This window comes from Solanum stenotomum, chromosome 4 (genome assembly GCF_019186545.1).
Source record: "Solanum stenotomum isolate F172 chromosome 4, ASM1918654v1, whole genome shotgun sequence".
Taxonomy (NCBI): Eukaryota; Viridiplantae; Streptophyta; class Magnoliopsida; order Solanales; family Solanaceae; genus Solanum; species Solanum stenotomum.
Window position 1 is genome coordinate 9192083 of NC_064285.1, and position 22376 is coordinate 9214458.

Here is a 22376-nt window from a genome sequence, read left to right on the forward strand (position 1 = left end):
CTTAGAATCATTAAAACCCTCAATATACAATAGATTCAAATCAAAAACACCACCGGAAACATACACCAAACCAACAATAAACTTCAACAACACAACCACAAACTTCAACCAACACAACCACAAACTTCAACAAGAACAACCACAAAACTTCAACAACACAACCAATCTTTTCTCGGAATTTAAAATGAGTTTGGCGTGTGGGGGAAAGAATCACCCAACACTATGAACTCACATACCTTGATAGGGATCACCCCCGACGAAAACCACGATGATCTCCTTGCTTGATCTTCCCTTTCTCCTCTTCCTTCTCCTCTTCTTTCTCTATTATCTCCCAAGCCCTAACTCTCACTCTTTAAAATGGGACAAAAATGATCCAAAAATCAGTCTAACACCTTAATATAACCCAAAGAAATGATTAGGGAAAAGACCAAAATACCCTTAAAATTTCCGGACGGACTTCACTTCCCTGCCAACTGCCCAACTTCCAAAGGGCATAATTCACTCATATGAACTCGGAATCGAGAAAACTCAGCAGCGTTGGAAAGATCATTCCACAAGATTCGCAATCATAACTGGAACTACACCTAAATCATCCTGATCTAGGAGTTACAGCTGTTCAAAGTTGGCCAAAAACTCACTTTTTCCCATACTAGTCAATTTTCCAGATCTTTAAAATTCTTTCCAAAAATGAAAATTTCCAATTCTAAGCCTCTTCAATTATTTCACATTGCCAGATGTTACATTTACCCTGACAAAGTATTGGATGACTTTGGCAACATGGGCAAGACGTTGTACCATCATGAGTCTCATAGTGATGGTTGTCAGTTTGAGAAACTCCCCAAGTTTTAGTCATATATAGTGAAGAACTAACACGGCTAAAAAATCACTATTTTTCTCCTGAAAAAATGTTCAATGACTATTTCGACAGATATGTTGATTGAGTTAGTGAGAAAAAAATAAAAATGTTTTCATACAGAAAAATTAGGAAGTTTCCCACTATTTCAGTGAGAATTCATTTCCTAATGAGCTAATTTGGTGGGAAATGAATGAAAAAATCATATTCTATAGCATAAATTTCCCACTGATTCGCAGTTGGAAGAATATTTGTTTCTAGTAGTGTAATTAAGGATGATGATTAACTGATCTAACCAGAGAGTAGTAAACTCCACAAGGCCTATTATCTAACAAAGAAGAGTGAGTCCCCTTCTCCACAACTTTGCCTTTGTCTAACACAACAATTGCATCACAATTTTGTATAGTACATAGCCTATGTGCCACAACCACGCTCGTCCGCCTAACCATCACTCGTTCAAGTGCATCTTGTACTAATTTCTCCGATTGACTGTCCAATGCACTCGTTCCCTCGTCTAATAATAATACCCCTGAATTTTTTAATATTGCACGAGCTATTGTGATTCTCTATTTTTGGCCTCCTGATAACTGCAGTCCCCTATCCCCACACCATGTGTCATATCCGTCTTTTAATGCTGAGACGAAACTATGGACATTTGCTGCCTTCGCGGCTTCAATTATCTCTGATTCATCCACTTCTTCTGATGCTAGTACTCCATATGCTATGTTTTCCCTTATGGTTCCAGAAAATAATGTTGGTTCTTGGCTTACAAGTGCTATGTGCTTCCTCAATGACTTCAAGTGGTATGATCTTATGTCACGTCCGTCTATATTTATTACACCACTTAAAGGGTCGTAGAATCTTTCTATTAAACCAATTATCGTGGACTTCCCCGAACCACTTTGTCCTACCAATGCTGTTGATATTCCTGCATCGATTGTTATTGAGAACCCCTTGAAGATGATCACATTAGGCCTGGCAGGGTCAGGGGCGGCTCAAACCCGTTGGTGGCCTAAGGCCAAAATCAAACTAGAGGCCTTAAAAAAAATTATAAATGTTTTTATTTTAAATCTATTTTTCTAGCTTTTTCAGATGCAAAGTTGTTAATAATTTTTGTGTAGTCAATCTCTTATAATAATTCTTTTTCAATCGATAATGTAGCCAAATCACTTAATCTTTCTTGAGACATTATCGATCTTAAATAATATTTTATTATTTTTAATTTTGAAAAACTTCTTTCGGCTGAGGTGACTGTTACGGGAATTGTTAACATTATTATATAATTAATGTAAGCATTTGGAAAAGAATCAAGTCTTTTTATTTGATTGAGTATCTCAATTAGAGTATTGTCTTCTACTTTTATGATTTCCCTTAACACTTTTAATTCAGAATATAAGTCTAAACCGTCAATATCAGAGTGAGTATTATTTTTTAAGGAACATTCAAGTTTAAGACAATATTTTTTCAAATTCTCATCATCTAAAGATCTCAATTTTTTCCCACTAAATAGAAAACCAAAAATATTTTCATATACTTCAAATTGTTCAAATCTATTTTGAAGTGAAAAGATGGCTTGGTTTACTATGTATAAGAAGTAATCAACTCTAAATGATTCTTCAAGAGATCTTGTGATTTCATTATCAACATTCTCATCAAATTGTTTTTTTCTATAAATTACACGTTTCTTACGAAATATAGGTTCTATATTCATCTCTAATGCAATTTCCTTAGCCGAAATCATAGTACTTGTAAATCCTTCTTCTCTATATGTTTTAAAAAAGGAAACTAAACCTCTTAATCGATCTATAGCGACATCAAAATCTAACAAATATTTTAAAACACTATTTACAATATCAAATAAAAAATATAATAAACAGAAGACACAAAACAAAAATAATATTAGAAATTAGAATGATATTACCGAATTCAAAAGCTATGAAGACTTGATTTCCAAAAATGAATCGGGCGGTTGCAATATAGTTTTCTCCAAATTTAAAATATAAACTATCAATAGAACGAGTAAATTTTTAAGCTTTGAATAAGAGAGAGATGTAAGATTAGAAAAAAGAAAGTGAGAAGAAATAGAAGGGAGGAGAATAAAATATATAAAAATAAAATTAGAAAAAAAATAAGGTAAAAAAAAAAAAGATAATTTGTACATTAAAAAAAAGGTATACAACTTTTTATTGAAAAGTCAAAAAGTCATAGTCATATCTATCATACTATCACTTCATTGAACCGTTTTGCATTTATTGTCTTGGTTCTAACAATTTTTTTAAAATTTAATCCTTCCTAATTAACTAAAAAATGGGGCCTTTACATTTATTGTCTTAGTTCTAATACTATTATTTTTTAATTTAATCCTATCTAATTAACTAAAAAATGGGCCCCCCTAAAATTGGGGCCTAAGGCAAAAGACTTTTTTTTAAGCCTTACCAGCCGCCCCTGGGCAGGGTACGCGAAATCCACCTCACACATCTCGATATGGCCTGTTATTTTCTTTGGCTTGTAACCATCTGAATCCTCTGGCTCGATTAAGGAATATCGATCCAATGTTGCAAAGACTGAGCTAACAGCATCCGTACCTCTGGCGAGATCCTTAGTCATTGTTCCTAAATCCGCTATGACAAGCCCATTGCTACTTAAAAGCACAAAGGTTTGGAATAGGGCTTGAGCTCCAATATTGCTCTTCTGCCATGAGATAGCCACCATACCAGAAAAATAGAGCCCATGTACATGACTGGAGACTGTTGGTAGTGCCAAGTACGATTCCTGCGAACCATGACTGTCGTATACTTTCACGTAGAGGGCCTTCTTGGGCTTCCTTTAGCATTTGAAGAATTCGGGCTTGGGAGGAGAAGGCAGTTACAGTTCGTAGATTAGTAACTGCTTCAGCTGCTAACTTGCTGCTTTCTTCTTGAGCCTTGATGGATTTTTCTGACATGCTTTCAATAACACGCGCTTGCAATAGAGGCAGAGAATGATGACAGGTTGAACCATGAACAAAACCAATGACATTCTCAACGCGATTACTAGGCCAACCATGCAAGCTATGGTCATCCCCACAATTGTCTGAATGAATAATGACATCCTATCCCCAACCAAAGACCTCACCTGCCAATTACAAAACAAAACATGTTGTCATTACTTATTTCACACTTAGTTTCGTAAAAAAGAACGACACTTTATATAGTTGGTAACTCTATCAACTTCAATTTTTGTTTGGGAAAAGGGTCTGATATAACCCTCAACTTTTTGATTTAGTGATGATATATCCCTCATTATAAAAGTGGCTCACATATACCCATTTGTGCAACAGTAAAGGTATATGTGAACCACTTTTATAACGAGGATATATATCAACTTTAAATCGCAAATTTGAAGAGTATATGAGGCTCTTTTCCCTTTGTTTTTTCATTAATAGTCAATGAAATGATCTTAGAGTCACATAAATGTCATGAAAGTCTAAGACCACAAGTCCGAGATAAATGTCTCTCATTCTGAAACAATCTGATTAGCCAAACACCATCGTTTAAAATGAATCTAAAAGAGTAGAAATCGTACCACACTGGCTTCATCGGCAAGTTTAGAGCATATCGCAGCAGTGGAATTATGTTCCTTGTCATACCATCCAACTTCTAAAGTAAGAATCTTGGATAACATCCTATCTCTGACCCTTTTAGTCAATCGCTCTCCCATGACCGCGAAGTTATAATGCTGAAGTACATTGAGAACAAGGGTAATAAATGTCATCCCCAGGAAAGCCAGAGTATAATCTTAGTCTTTTTCTTAATCTCGTCATGCCTAGGCGAGAAATACACTGATATCATTGCCCCCTTACAAAAGTATATACTGGTTGAACTCCACCAACTAAGATTGCTCCAATACATCCTAAAGTTGCTTGCGGCCATTCTGGCAAATTCATTGCCAATAGCCTTTCCTTACCCTGAAGTACTCGGAACTGCAGCATTTTTCACGGTCGATTTTGCTTCAATCAAGAAGCTAGGGATACTTGTATGTTTTGAATCATCACGATTTGCAGATTGTTGTGCAGAAACAATAGTCGCTCCAGCAGGATTTTCAGTTTGTTGTAGACAGACTAAGGAAGCGTATAGTCTGTTTTCTTGATTTTTAATTAGCTCATTGTGTGAGCCAATTTCCTTGACCTGACCATTTTGAACCAAGGCGATAAGGTCAGCGTTACGGATAGTGGAAAGGCGGTGTGCTACGATGATTGTGGTGCGGGAGGCATTGTCTAGAGCTTCTTGCACCACTCTTTCTGATGCAGTGTCAAGTGCACTGGTTGCCTCATCTAGGAGGAGTATTCTTGGTGACTTGATAATAGCTCTTGCTATGGCTATTCTCTGTTTCTGCCCCCCAGACATTTGTATACCTCTCTCCCCCACCTGCATACATGTTCTTCCAAATTATTATTTTTTCCAAAAGTGACTTGATCATATAAATATTTTTGTTTTACGCCGATAGTGCATAAACTAATTTAAGTATTAATTTAGTGATGTCCTAGGAAGGATTGTTAACTCCTTAGAGTTAATTGATTTTGATAAACGACACTTAACACATTACTCACAATTCTCGCAGGCAACGAAATCAAAAGCAAATGATTCAAGCAGATTAATTGCAAAGGAATCAAAAAGGAAATGATCCAACTAGACAACACCAAGATGGAAAGAGATATGTTCTGATATCTACAGCAATGATAGAAAGGAAAGACTTAATCAAAGGGATTCAGAATCAATACCAGATGGCCCCAATCTAGCAGCAGCTCAATCAAGCATATCTTAATTGACAGGACGAAATCAAGAGATCAACAATCAAACCAAGAATAGAATCAAGCTACCAAGAGAAGGAAGAAAGTCAAATCAAGACAAGATTCGAGATCAGCTATCCAGCCAAGAATAGAATCAAGCTAGTCAAGCCAAGAAGGAAGAAAAACGATTTACCATGCACATATCTAATATGGACATGGATCAGCAAATCGCCTCAATCAAGGAATCCCTCAATATCCTTGATTGAGACAAACACCCTTGGGTTTTTCCTTACAAGAGCACAAGTCTACGCATATATAAACCTCCTAAGACTTAGGTGTGAAACACGCACTTCACTTGAACTTGTACGATTGTCTTCTGTTATCTTTCATAAAAAACATTGTATTCTCGAGAGTATACAACTGAAAAAGAAAAGAAAAAGAAAGATTTGAGTGTAGATTATACAGGTAGAAGTTGTGTCAAATAGAAAATCTGATTTGCATATCATGCAGGGAACTTAGTTGGAACTCTTTGTAACTTCTCAAGTTCACAACTGCTCTTAAGGAAACCCTTGAAACCCAAGGGGACTGGACGTAGGCACCACACCGGTGTTCCGAACCAGTATAAAATATCCTGTGTCAATTTACTTCCCGTCATTATCTTATTTTATACTGTGATACTAACTTGCAGGTGAGTCGACTGCTCAATCCAGGAAGTCGACTAAAGGATTTTTAATTCACCCCCAACATATTCAGCAGTATTTACTTTTAAAAAAAGGCATAATACATAAACATGTCATTTAACTTGACTCAACTGGTGCCTTTCAACTTTGGGTGTGCACACTAGTAGACACTTAAACTTGTATAAAGTTGAACAAGTGGATACACGCGTCCTACATGGCATTTCGCATGAGATACACTCGAACTGATTTGTAGGACGTGAATATTTACTTGATCAACTTTATACAAGTTTAAATGTTTACTTGTACACACTCAAAGTTGGATGAATAGATGACAACTGAAGTCAAGTTAAATGGCACATTGCCAAATTTTCTATATAAAAAAACATTATCCTTCATACCAAACACACCCCATGTGTCTAAATACTTAGGATAAAAGAAAAAAAGAAGAGGCGTTGTCCTAACATACCTTGGTGTAATAACCCTTAGGCAATTGACATATGAAGTTATGAGCATTAGAAGCTTTTGCAGCCTCAATAACTTGTTCCATAGATGCATCCTCTTTGCCAAAGAGTATATTTTCTTTAATTGTGGTTGCAAAAAGTGCAGGCTCTTGGCTCACCAGACCCATCTGAGACCTCAGCCACTTGGGCTGCAGCCTATTAATGACGACTTCATCACGAAGAATCTCTCCAGCCAGCGGATCATAAAATCTCTGAAGCAGTGCTATTACCGTAGACTTGCCCGATCCACTTCCTCCCACTAATGCCACTGTTTTCCCTCTCGGGATTTTTAGATTAAAATCTTTTAGAACTATGCTTTCGGGCCTTGATGGATACACGAATTCAATGTGTTTGAATTCTATTTCCCCTGTCATTTTGTCCAATGTTTGGCCTTCCATGTTTTCCGAATCAATCTTGGGTACCCTCTTTATTATTTCCATTACGCGTTCATTAGCTACTTTTGCTTCTGCAAAACCCTTTATGTTTGACAAACCAGAACTCAATGATCTGGTTGGAGGAAGAAAAAACCATCTTTCATAAATTATACTGAAGAATCAGTTGAAGAATATGAAACATAACTAAAAGGCATAACACATAAAACATGCCATTTAACTTCTCCTCTCGACTGACATCTATGCCCTCCAATGCATAACTCGACAATTAAACTTATATAAAGTTGAACAAATAGACACACGCGTCCTACGTAGCATCCTATATGGCGCCTCACATGTACTGTCATGTAGGACACTATATATAATATGTGTATCTACTTATTCAATTTTATATAAGTTTAAATGTTATTTGTGCACATCCAAAGTTTAAATATATAAATTAACTAAAATAGGCTTTTATGATGGATTTAAATTTTTATGCATAGATCATGTAATGATTTTTTTACACTATTAGTGTGTTTTAATAGAGTACAGTGTATGTTATACAAGTAAGTTATTCTTTCAATCTCAAACTATAGGCATGTCCTTTAACTTGACTTCAACAGATATCTATACTCTTTAATTTTGGATTTGTACAAATATACACTTAAATTTGTATAAAATTGAACAAGAAGACACGTGTATCCTACGTGACATAATGCACGTCATGTAGGACGCAAATTGATCACGTATGACGCCACATAGGACACATCACTACTAAAAAACTACTAAAAAACGACGAAAGAAAAAGCGACGGACAGCGTCGCTCCAAAGTTCTAAAATTAGTTAAATTTCAAGTTCAAGTTCTAATTCTAAGTTCAAGTTCTAAGTTCAATTTCAAATTTTAATTTCAAGTTCAAGTTCTAATTTCAAAGAACAAGTGATGAACCTTGCTCGTCGACCTACTACTTCGGCTCTCGATGACACCGACGACGAGAGTGATGAGGATGATTATGTAGATCTCACTCCCTAATTTAGATCTCTGGACCTTTATGAACTTTTTGAAATTTTAAAACGAATTTTAAAAGACTTTATAAGTCTTTAATTTATGAGTTAAATACTTTTGAATGTTATTTTAAGCTTGTTGTTTTAGGTTTTGTTTAGATTGTTTATAATTGTGTGTGTTTGATTGGGCTGAATAGTGTAGAATTGAATCAAATTGCATTTGCAGGTGGGCAACAGAAGCTGCGAGCTGCTACTGTCAAAAATATTGCAGAAAAAGCGACGGATAGCGTGGTTTAGTCCGTCGCTTTTTTGGGTTTTAATTTTTTTTAAAACTCAGAAAAGCGACGGACAGCGTGGTTTTGTCCGTCGCTTTTTTGGGTTTTTAAAAATAAAATTTCCAGAAAAGCGACGGACAGTGTACTTTTATCCGTCACTTTTCTGCGATTTTCAAAAAATAAATTTCCAGAAAGTGACGGATTGCGTCGCCCTTTAGAAATTAAAAAAATGAAAATTAAAATAAAGCGTCGCAGTCCGTCGCTTTTTTTTAAAAAAAGTTTTAAAAAAAAATAGTAAAAAAGCGACTCAGTCCGTTGCTAAAAGAGACGCAGTCCGTCTCTAAAAGCGACGCAGTCCGTCGCTTTTTTAGCGATGCAGTCCGTCGCTTTTTGAAAAGCGTCGAGCTAAAAAGCGACGGAAGTGACTGCGTCGCTTTTTCGTCGATTTTGACCAAAAAAGTGACGCAGTCCGTCGCTTTTGGCCGTCGTTTTTTGACAATTTTTAAGTAGTGCATATGTCTACTTCTTCAACTTTATACAAATTTAAATGTTTATTTATATACATCCAAAGTTGGAAAACATAAATGCAAGATGAAGCCAAGTTAAAGGTCATATTTATGTATTATGCCAAAAATATATGGTGGTTCGGTTTAACAGAAAACAGAGTTTCAAAAGTTTTTTTTTCTTAAGTTTTGTACCAAGTCAAACTAACTCAAATAAATTGGGATGGAGAGAATATAAAGAAAAATTCAATAAAAATCACTACAAGAAAACAAGAAATTAGCGACGAAAAATATTTCCTAGATAAACAACAAAAATCTCATGCTAATCCCATTTAACTGATAAATTATATATAAATTCAATTATCTAGGAGCTATATAGTGACAAATTCCATAGTTAATTTCATATTTTCTAGTACTGAATAAAATTTGATTTACTCTCAAAATATCAATGTTACCACATAAAATAAGACGAAAGAAGTACTAATTAGTACTTATTAGGGATAAGGCACAAGTACCATGCACGCTAGACTATGAACGAAATCTCAGAAATACACCTTAACTAAACTAAAGTCCTATTACCCCCCTAAACTCGTTTTTTTTTTGTAATTTTATACATCTTTTGACTTACGTGCCACACTTCGTGACTCCACGTAGTTGAGGTGCGTGGGAGATGTTTGGATGTCATGTAAGCCAAAAAGGTGTACAAAATTACAAAAAAAAAAATGGGTTCGGGGTGGTAATATGAGCTTAGTTTAGTTAAGATGTCTCTAGGATTTCGATCATAATCTAGGGGATACTTGTGTCTTATTTCTACTTATTATAATATAAAGTGTTATAACTAATCTAGATTAGAACATGTTAGGCAATAGTGATAATATAAAAAGAAAGGGGTAGAGATAATTACATTCCACCCAAGGAAATTGCAAGGGTGACCATAAAGACATTGCCACCATGAGCTCCATTGTACATAACTAATCTACTACCATAATAAGACATGAGAGCTCTAATTGCAAAGCCAAAACCATTACTTCCAATGAACAATCCTTTAGCTAAACCTTGTTTTACTCCCAATTCAACACATCCTTCAAGTGCAACACAATAATCTTCTATACTTTTTCTTTCTCCAACAAAGGAATACACTGTTCTAATTGAAGAAACCACTTGTTCCACAATACTTCCAGCTTTACTATATTCATCCCTCATTTTTCTTGATATTCTCATAAGTGCCCTTCCATAAATCATACTTGGTATCATCAACAAAAATACTATTGGAAATGCTATTAATGCCAGCCTCCAAATCATCAAGAATCCTACCACGTATGCACCAATAAACGTTGATACGTCCCTCAAGAAAAGTGGTACCCATTTCCAATATTATAAAACATTGTCATATATTAATATGAGACTTTGGGGACAAAAGTTAGGTGGACACAAGGGGTTCAGTTGAATCTCATTAGGATGAAAAATTAGCGAAATGATATATTTAGATTCATAAAGATTGTTGAGGTGAATATTGTTCAATAGGAGACAGAAAATTTCACAAGGGTAAGGTTGTATCCAGACACCTAAAGTTGGCACGGAGTTTAACTTAGACACCTTAACTAAGATTTGTATAGTTTAAATAGTTGTTGTAGGGTTTGATTGTGTCATTTCGACAATTTCCGCAGGCTCAATCAAATATGTAAAGAATGTGTAAACCACTTGCCAATGACATGTCAAAGTACAAATTAAATGAAGACACGTGACATTTAAATTAAATGAAGACACATGACATTTAGATTCCGAAATAATATATAGTTAAAAGCAAAAAAGTTCTAAGAAGTATATACATATATATATATATATATTTTATTTTTTTTTTCTTAACCCCAATCTCTCCTTCCCCTTCAAAACAATCTCCAGCTAGGGGATTGCACCACTACAACCACAATTTTAAATCTGGCCAAAAAATAAGAAAGACATGTTGAAAATATAATTAAATAATAAAAGTGTGATCTCTCTAACAACTTAAGCTTTTAGATAAGATGATCACACACTTCAATATGGTATTAGAGCAGACAGAGGTCCTAAGATCGAATCTCACTGCTATCCAAAATTAAAAAGAATTTAAAACAAAACACACTTTTTTTTTGTAATCTTTGGGTTTTTTCATACACCTATTTGGTATGTTAACCACGTAAACTTGTCAAGTCATGAACAAAAAGTATCAAAATCACACAATCGAACCCGTCTCTAAATTGTAGTATATGTCTTTAGTTAAAGTGTCTGAGTGAAACTTTGTGCTAACTTCAAAGATCTAAGAATATACGATGACAAATAAATGAAAAACAAAACAAAATTAAACTAACCTTTTCACTAATGCAATCTTGAATTACTAAACTGTCACCAGAAACACTGGCTATGACATTAGCTGTGCTTGCAACATGTAAATCAAAGTAGCCCACATCTTGTCTTAAAACTGCTTTCAAGTATCTTATCCTTAGCCTTGAAGCTTGTCTCTCTGCTGTTCTTGTCCAACAAAAACCCTCTAACAAAATAATAATCACAAATTCATAATAGAAAAAATAAAAATAAAAGATATCCTTAGTACGATAGAACGTACAAATTAAAATTAACATTGAATTTATACTAGGAAGAGATAGATTGATTAGACAAACCTAAGAAACACGCGATCCATTTTGCACAAGCAAGGTAAATCAATAACATAACATTCTGCAAATAACAAAAACTCTGAGGATTAATCGCTCTATATACTTCAAAAGTAATTTGCACCACCATAGGTGTGCGTTCAAGTCTCACGGTTTACTTACCTCGTTAATGTTGTGCCTAAAGTTAAGGACATTTGAAGTATTCAAACCACCAATAATGTTCATGAGCTTGGCGATGGCTATTAGCCCAGGGGCGGATTTATGTAGGACGAAGGGATCCGAACCCCCTTCGTCGAAAAATTACACTATATATATAAGATTAAATTTTTAATATACATGTATATATATAGTACTGAACCCCCTGAACATACACCAAAGGCGTAGCTCAGTGGCGTTGGGGGTTCAGAAATTTGCTTTACTGCACGCGAGGTCGCGTGTTCGAATCCGGGCAGAGGCATTTCTTTTATCAGCTTATATTTTAGGCGTTTTAATTTATTTAAAAATATAATAATGCAATCAGAAAATGATGTTTAGTTCCAAAAAATTAAAACGCTGATTGGGAATTTAGGATTTATTAGTTTAATCCCTAATTATAAAGTCAAATATTAAAAAAATCCTTTTCTTCTTGATTCGACAGTTTAATTCGACCCGTTTATATCCGATTCAACCCGTTTAATTTATTTGTGGATATTATTTACGTGATTAATTTTTTTTTGAACCCCCTTGATGAAAATCCTCCCTCCGCCACTCCTATTAGCATGACCGGAAAGGAAGCTCCATCGCCAACCGCCCCAAGAAAACCTAGAGTCATCAACAAGATATCGACTCCATCAGCATGCATGGAAATTGTCGTAATCATTTTTCACTTGCGACCCTAAGATTCTAATTTGTTGCTATATATGCTATTATAAACACTAATATGTATAATGTCATGCAACCAACTTGGAGAAGAAAAAAAAACAAATAGTAACCATTAATTTTTACATTTCATATTAATTTAAGTTACGATCATATAAATTGAAATCGAGAAAATTGTATTTGAATGACATCGTCCAAGATCATCAAATATTTGGTAAAAATTATAAGGTCACGCATATACTTTATTACATGGTACTTGCACCAATATTTCTATTTAGATAATAAATGTGGCTAGTCAAACTTAATTAAAAATGATATATACTTGTAAATAATTCCATACAACTGTACACACCTGCCAACTTTTTGTTCACACGTTCTCTCCAAAATTCTTGTGAGTTATAAATACATAAATACTTTTTAAAATTTGTTGATAAACTTCATTTTGACAGTCTGGCTAATGGTTGACTCAATAAAATTGAATACATGTACATATAATAAATTTTTCTATTAAACATTTTTAGTTCAAATTATAAAAATTATTTTTGTATGCGTTCTATGTACATGTAATGTACATAGATAAGTTAGTTACTTAAAATATTTCATCTTCTTTAAGTATAGACATTATCCTCAATTGAAACATGTATGAGATTTACAGCTTATTATATGAAAGGAAATAGTATATTTTAAGTGGTTAACTTATTTATGTCACAAGTAATTAAGAACATGCGCAAAAAAATCAAAATTTAATTTGGAGCAAAGGTGTATATAATTAATAAGAACACTTAGTCATGTGTTCAAACCCATCCATTGAAAGTTTAAGGGTTGTTATCAGTGGCGGATCCAAAATTTTCGTTAAGAGTGTTCATACTTTATGACAAGTAAAAAAATAAACCTTGCCCGTTAGATTAAAAAAATTGAAACGTCACTTTTGTTCTCTTAAAAAACGAAACTTAAAAGAAATAAACAAAACGTCTTAGTCTGGGCCTTTGAGGCAACTTTGAACAGCCTTAATCATTGCCCTATCTTTCTTTAGTATTACAAGGTTGTTCAAAAATTAGTATATGTCCGAAAATATCGATATTTACCATATATACTCGCAAAAATTTTCCGACGAAGGTTGTTCATCTGACCATCCATACTAACGTGTAGCTCTTCCCCTGGGGCTTGTCTATCGAAGGCTGGCACACGTGGAAAATCGGGGGTGCACGTGTACTCAATCGTTAACCTTAAAGAAAAGTTATATATATATATATATATATACTTTCTTCGTCTCAATTTATGTGTCTCTTTTCACATTTTTAAATTCAAATCAATCTATCTTTGATCATAAAAAATTTCATATATCTTTTAAATACTTTGAATTATCAATTATTGTGAATATTTTCAATTACAATTATTGTGAATTATAGTACTTTTCACGTAGTTCATAAATAAATAATTAAATTTCAAATATCTTGAAGATTTCATGCGCAAAATTTCGGTCAAACTTAAACTGTTTGATTCTAAAAAAAAAGTGTCACATAAATTAAGACTGAAAGAATATTAAATATTGACACTTCTCAAATTTATATTTTAACACTTCATAATTAAAATTCTGACTCTGTCGCTACGTTTCACCACCTTCAAATTTTGGGTATTAAACCTTGTATATCATGAAATAATTAATCCATTTCCCGAAGCCATCTTAACTTCCTATTTATTTATATATAAAACATATATGACCCTGCTGGATTTGTTCCGTTGATAACGTGATTTGTTTTCTTTTTTATTCTGATAAAAGTAATTTTTTTATTTCCACGTTTTTTAAAGAGTTAAAAAATATTTCCAAACCTTAAAATTTAATATCCCTCAAGCTTTTCTCCCCAATCCCTCAAAATAATTATTATACCCATTTGTTTCTAATAATTATTCTATAAAAAATAGAATCACTCAATAAATTAGAAAAAAAAGTTATTTTTTCGTTCCAATGATGATGTTCAGATTTAACAATTAAACGAATTAATTTTTTTTGTATAATTGCTAAATATTTTGAACTATTATATTGTTATAACTTATATTATAGTATGTTTTTTTATATAATTTTTCAATATATAGATTTTATTTTCGAAATTTAAAATTCAATTCAATTTTACGGTCAAAATTTAAAATCTTGAATCCCAAAAGGTGAAGTCCTATTATAACGTGCTTCCCACCAGAAGTTTAGAAATAAATTTCTTCAATTATAATTATTCTTTTTCTAAATGTTAAATCACCCGAGAACTAAAATTCATTATGTAGTTTCAAGACATGTATAAAATAAAAAATCAATGTCCTTAAACATCAAACTTATATATTAATTCTGGTGAATTTAATTAATTATATTTCAAAATAATCAAGTAAAATAAAGGATTTGAAAGAATTCACGATCTGATATGTGAGGTGTTAAGCCAATTATTGCAATTCATTAAGAAACTTTTAATATTATACTGAGAAATGAATATATACATGCATGAATTGGATTTATATTCATATTTAATTTAATTTCCTCTCTGTTAGTAACTATTGGTGATACTTGTGCTGAGCACGACCTCAAACATAAAATTAAAATTGAAAGACTACTTCATTTAATCTGAAATTTCTTATTTTACTTTAATGAAATTTATATTAATCATTGATTCAGTCTTAGTATTTATCTTTCCGATTTTACACTATACAAACTATATTAATACATTATTCACCCCTATCAGAATATATGTCAAAATTTCCATTTAAAATATTTTTGATGGATTGCTAAATTGCATGTTGTGTTGAGACTAATTAATGTTTATAATTGAAAATTTAATATATATATATATATATATATATATAAAATGCATATTACATAACACCAATATACTAATTTTTAGGATCAACAATTCGGATAGTGCATAATTTATCCTAACAATGTTGTGATGACAATAACCAAGATAATAGTAAGTTGATAACAACGAAAGTAAATGAAATAAGGAAAACAAAAATTTAAAGTGCTTAGTCAGTATGACCTAATCCACATGCATACATGAATAATTTCACTATATCAACAAGAGTAAAAAATTAGAATAAATACTCTATGTGACAATTCAAAAGCCAAGGTGATGATGAAACACACCTTGAAGCCCCAAAATAGTGTGTAAGCCGAAAGAAATACACATACGGGACTCCCAAAGGGAAGTCGGGCCACAACCAGTAAGAAATAACAAAGAAATTCTTAAAATCTGGTAGCATAAATAAAGAGCATCTAATACATTTCTAGGTTTTGAAATACATCTCAAGTCTTCAAAAAAAAATTAAAGACTGTAAATGATATATAGATGGAAACCAATGGCGATGCGAAAAGTAGGATCTCACCACAACTCCGAAAGAGAAGAAACCGTTAGATTCAATTAGCCACTACGAGGATCACTTTGACTAGGATCTACATCAAAAGGGACAACAGAAGTAGGGGTGAGTACAATCCATAAGTACGGACCGACTGAGTATAAGCAATTAAACAGACTTAAGAAATAAACTATGAAACGCTTCCACTTGCACGCAAAAAAATCTCATCCCAGCATCCGTGCCGCCAGTTTATATAACAACAACGTGAATAAAGTTAACAGGAAAAGATACAAATAATTAAGGCACACAACACAACAAAGCTGGCCAAGTGCAATGTAATGAATGATGAAATGATGTGGTGGAACACAAGGTCGTCGCATAACCTGTCGTATACACATTGCCGAGCATTTAGCTTCTAGACAAGGACTCATAAGGGACTCACAGTCCATATACCAATCTCATAATCTTAATGTCTCATCAACTTGCCACCTAGATCGTGGTCAAGGATATAAGTAATGTTACATTTTCTTTCTAAAAAAGATAGCATTTCTCCACTTTCTCATATTTCCATGAACAATGTTATGTTGCATGAGGATGAATGCATCACAACACATACTATCTTTTCGGGTGAAAATACTACCCAAGCTTTAAAACACACTTTCTCATAAGGATCTCAACTGAAACAAGGTTTAGAGAAGGGAGTACATCTCGCTTTTAGCTTGAATGCACGATTCATATGAATAAGAGTGCATTCTTTCGAATCTTAACACTTAAGCTCACTCACATGCTTCTCTCAAGCCCATCTGCAATCTCATGACTTTCTGAAGACTTTTTCTTAGAGTAACTTATCGATAAGGATCAAGTCTTTGCTTTTCAACCACCTTGAGTATGATGGGTAGTCAAATGGATTAGAGAAACGCATGAGTTTGAATAAGTTCCTTATGATATAGTTCTATTGCACGATTTAGAGTATAAAAGATGGAAAACTTTTCTTAAATGTTTGTAGTCCCCTATTTATAGAAGTCGGGCCCTCACAACCATAAATAAGATCCTATTGACATAGCTTCATAGACACCCTATGAAACTTGAATTATGTGCTTTAATACCAAGTTTGTCATTCCCTAAGCCTACACCTTGGACGTGCCTGGAAGTCGAGAACCATTGATGGTCCCCCAAGCTAACCCTTGGCCTGGTTGACTTCTTAGTGGAAGACTTACTCAAGCGATAAAGGCTTAAAAATAGAATTTTATGAACAATTAAACTCCAAGAAAATACTCAACTCAAACTGTCTGTAAAATACTCAATAACATAAGTATAATAGTTTGCAAAAACATCTCAAAGAAAAAGTAACTATTGAAAGACTCATCAACTCTATCTATATATGAAGCCTCTATTACTGAAGATTGATATCGGGATAAGACCCTGATATCTCAAGACATTGAATAGAATAAATGTGAAGTCCTAGGAATGCAAGGAGGCTTACCCAAGCTATCTGAAGTGCAAAGTGATCTGATCAACAAAACGTCTGTTGATGACCCTAAACACCTATATCTGTAGCATAATAAGATGTAGGTCGAATGACATCAGTACATTGAATGTACGAGTATGTAAGGAAGACTGAATGCATAAATTACTGAACTGATAAGATTGGAAGAATATTCATCTCAACTCAACTTCAATACAAAAGCAATAATAAGAGATGCAGTGTTTAAAACTTCATAAATAGAAGATATCAACTCAAGGATGTATATAAAAAACAATAAATTACTCTTTACTCTAATTTGAGATTTTCTCTAACTGACAACGATCACTATGAGCTATGTGATGATACAACATCTCGCCCGTGCTGCCAGAACTGTCCTATACCTTGTCGGGGCATCACTACAAGAAAAACGCTTTATAGGGAAGGGAAAACTAGTCCCAAAAAGTAAGATTTTGGTCCCTAAAGGTCAATCGCGACTGGAAAATCTGGTCGCCACCTTATCCCTATAGCTTCCGCCGCTAATGGACATTAAGGACAAGGTGGACTAGCTGGTCCTTAAATTATTTTTACGACCAGCATTAAACTGGTCTTTAAAATTGTTTTAGGGACTGTATTTCTGGTCCCTAGAGAGGTCACAGGGCCACCAAAGATCTGGTCCTAAAAACTCTTTTAAGGACTATATTCATTGGTCCTTAAATAGAAGATCAATTGGTGCTCAAAGATTTTTAACCACCAGCTTGCTGGTCCGCAAAAGCTTATTTGAAAAAGTGAGGTCCCTATATATACATTCTTTTTAGTTTACTATTTTTGAAATTATAATATAATTAGTAATGGCAATAATCAAATTGCATTGATATAGAACTATCATAATCTGCTTTCATATATATAAATATACACTATAGTACATGAGTCGTCATATCATTATTTACACAAATACTTCACAGAAAAAAAAAAGAAAACTAACATCCTTTATCAAATAAAATTAATATAGATGTCTTGTTTACTTATTCAACTGCCTATACTCTTTGACTTCAAGCACCTGCAATTCCCATGTCTAATAGTGCCAGGTCCAGCAGTCTTTGAGCAATCCTATGTCTAGTTTGTGTCAAGCATATAGAGGAAAACTGATCTTCACATAGATTCCAACCTTTTAGGAGTGGAGCAAACTGTCATATTTCCCTAGTGTAATATTTAGTAATTGGCAAAGTTCAAACATAGTGTGAATCCCTGTAGCATTCTTTTACACATAATGTGTTTGCAAAGCCATTAATATATTGATGCAGCCCAGTCATTTAATGAACCTGCAATGGTCACCATATGCATATGATACTTTTTCATAAGATGTGTAAATAATTTAAGAACAAGCAAATAGCTGAAACAATATGACAAGATCTAGAACAAATAACATCAACATGCCCACTGTGATCCGACAAGTGAAGTCTGGAAAGGCTTGCATGAGATAGAGAGGTTGTTTCCAATATCACAACATCTATAACTTGCTATCGATACAATATGAGTACTTCAGAAGTTCAACAGTACTAGTGATTTGCAAAATAACGAGTTAGTAAATTAGACAGAATATAAGAAAATACCTATTGCCTTGAATGTTTTCATCAAAAATAGCTTGGCAAGACGAATGGGCCACAATGCATTTTTGGATATGTTGAGAAACACCTCATGGATGATCCAGGACTTGTCTACTGCATAGATCTTGTATTTGATCAGAGAAACACATGAAACATTTATAACTAAGTAACTAAGTCTGGACCAACTAGCTGGATGTGAATATGGTGCCTGCTCAATATTCAACTAGTATTTACTTCTATATACTCTTATTTGGGAGTTGATTCCTAAAAATAATCAACTTGACATATTTAACGAAGTTGCAGCTCCCATAAATAGTTAAAATATGTGGAAGTAAACCTTATCTTGTCTTTCTATCTTAATAGACCAAATAGTAGTTTGTAGTTGTTTCAAGTAACTCAATAATTAGCTTAATACATTAAAAGAAATCAATAAGAAAAAAGGTTCAAAAATAATAGTACTTGCCTCAAAAACATTTAGGAATTTTGTAGAACGCAATGGGACAGAACAGACTACTAGTTTAACATCCAAAGATTCTCAAGCTATATCTTTTCTCCTCAACAATTTGTACTATCTATACTAAAGATCTTTGTTTAATTTATAGTTATTATGATCAACATGTAAACATAATTCATTATCTAAGACAACAGGTTGCAAGCTAGTGGCAACTTACAGGGTATTTAAGTTTATCTCATTAAAAGGCAATGCAATTACTAAATGCTTACTTCTTAACCCTGTCGATCTTCTGTGTCTTCCAGCTTTGTAGTTGCTTGTGGTTCTAGCTATTCCCCTATTCTAGTTAACAGAAAAAGCTAGAGTACATACTGTAAGGCAATTCTAAATGTAACACGTATGGTTTCGATCTTCCTTATAAACCTTGCACGCGCACACTACCTCATCCTTCTCTAAAATTTTCAATTATAAGAGTTGGTTCACATGCTATATATAAAGTTAAAATGCAACTTTTTTTGGTGTCTTATGTTCTCCATCCTACAAATCAGGTGCAAAAGTACAAGACCTCTTTAATTACAGAGCTCCAAAATATTTTGCTGCCAAACAACTAACTAGAATTAACAAATATATAAAGTCAAAACTAGCATTGAAAAGGTCAAGATAAAATTCTATTACTATAAATATGATTCAAATATATTGCAAAGAACTTTAATTCAATGAGTAAAATACAAAACATAATCATAACTCAAAGAGTTTATAAGCAAAACAATGAAAAGTTAATATTTCATACATAAAGGTGGGAAAAAGATAAGGAATTTATAATGTCTTTAAGAAGAATTGAAACAACTGACTCTTATGATTAGTTGTAAAAATCTATTCTAAGTACAAACAAGAATTAACTTTACAGATTTCTTACTATAAATGCATAGCTAATTCTATTATTTTCTTGCAGTAACAGCTTCACCTTCAGAAGCAGCAATGAACAAAATAGAGACAGAATAACGCCACAGAAATGAATCGAACACGTGAGTTAAAAGCAAGATTGAATACCTATCGACCACTTTGTCATCACATTTTAAGTGTATACATGGTATAATTTTTCAGCTGACCACCCCAGCTTTTCAATTTTCTATATCAATTTTCTAACTTCCTAATACTTCTACAGTTGATAGTTAACCATTCAGATGGTGATTTCTATAAACTACTACTTAGACCCATAATCATAACCATAAATTTATCATAGAAAAGAATAAAGAGACACAAATAATTTCTAATATAAGTCTCTAGAAAAACACTAAACCATGCCTTGAAGATGAACTTCTGACGTTGTTACAAAAAAATCCATGAATCGCAACCCAAATATATGTTCCATTTCAAATAATTAGTTAATAAAATACTATAATTTAACGGGTGCTTACCATAGTCAAACCAAGAAGTGTATAGAGATGAAATCGAAGAAGTTACATGGATTTTCTCCATTTTGAGAAACAGCTAATGCAACGGTCTGCATCTCCCAACTTGGCGACATATTCCACAATTATCAAAGATCTGGACTCCTATGGAACATAAGATTACATATCTAATCCATGAGTGGAACATTAAGATCGTGAATCATGGTTTCAGAAAAGAGAATTTAGGGCTTGGCTCTCCACTAGAAATTTAGGGTTCGACTCTCTAATGGTTTGAGAGGGAACGTTTCTTTTGGATTAATTAAAACTAGAGGGGTGTTCAATTTTGATTTATTTTTTAAAGGAAAAAAAGGAAAAAAGTCCAATGGGGTCTTTTTGTCCACTCAATTTAGAGACTTAGGACCAGATCTCTATTAATTTAGATACTATTTCTTTTCCCTTCCCTAATTAATTAGAATTAAACACCAGAAGAAAACCTTGTCCTTATTGGTATACTTTCAAGGACTAGTTTAGTAACTCATCCCTATATTTTGGTCCCTAAAGAGTCATTTTCTTGTAGTGTATAGAACACCTCAACTAAGTGGATACACTAAAGCTCTACTCTAAATCAATACATAATTGTCTAAAAAGTAAGATCTTTTACCCATGTTGGCTACATGGTTTATGAGGAATGTGAGTTGTCTGCACTCATCCCCATATCAGTGCTCAATACTACTCCCAAAAATATATACTAATGCTCAAATGTATAAAACATACTCTTTCTCAATTTGAGGTAATTGCTCAAAATATTCTTTTAAAAGAGGTAACTGCTCTGAAATAACTTTGAACTCATTACTCGTTTAGAAATCAAAATTTCTCTTTTCTTAATGTAAAAATGATAAATTTGGGGATCAATAGCTTCCTAAACTTTACTCAAAATGTCTCTTTAAACTTTCCTCAAAGCTCCTCTTTACTTTTTTAGAAAATCAATTTAAGATAATTGTTCGGTTAAAAAAATTCTCAACAATAACTTAATGAATACTCAAATAATAGGGTTCATGCTGAAATATAGACATGAACAAATCAACTCAATAAAAGCTCTTGAACTTTTCTCTTAAACTCACTTTAGTTTTGAGCGTGCATTAAGACATGTGATTAGGATATGCCAGAATTTTCAAAGGTAAATGAAGCCTATAAGAGCTAATACAGAGAAGGAAACGTGGCCACAACTTAAAGAAACACGAACCAGATGAAACAAGGAAAGATTGATCGAGAAATCCTTGGCGTACTGTTGGCACAAGGCGCCAGGCCCTCAACTTCAAAAGTATTGCCTTGGCGCACTGCTGGCGCGTCGCCCCAGGCCTGAACTTCAAAAGTCAAGTCTTGGCGAACTGCTGACGCGTCGCCCTTGTGCATGAACTTCAGAAGTCAGGCCTTGGCGCTATCATGGTGAACAGCCCTAGGCCTTTTCCCAGCACCCCAACGAATTTTCAAGCTTAAATTAGGACCCTAACTTAGTTTAAAATTAGGAAATTTCTCTTAAACTCTTCTTGATTTTCAAACCCAACACGAATACATGAGAACTTTCATACAATTCCTTTGGAAACATAACTTTATCAAATCAATAGGGTTCATGTGATACTTAGCATGAACAACATAATAATTTTCACA

General features: G+C 33.5%; 1 pseudogene; it reads right to left on the reverse strand.

Moving 5' to 3' along the window:
* Positions 1–1096: 1096 nt before the first annotated feature.
* Positions 1097–21010, reverse strand: LOC125862417 (ABC transporter B family member 15-like; annotated as a pseudogene).
* Between the last annotated feature and the right edge of the window lie 1366 nt (positions 21011–22376).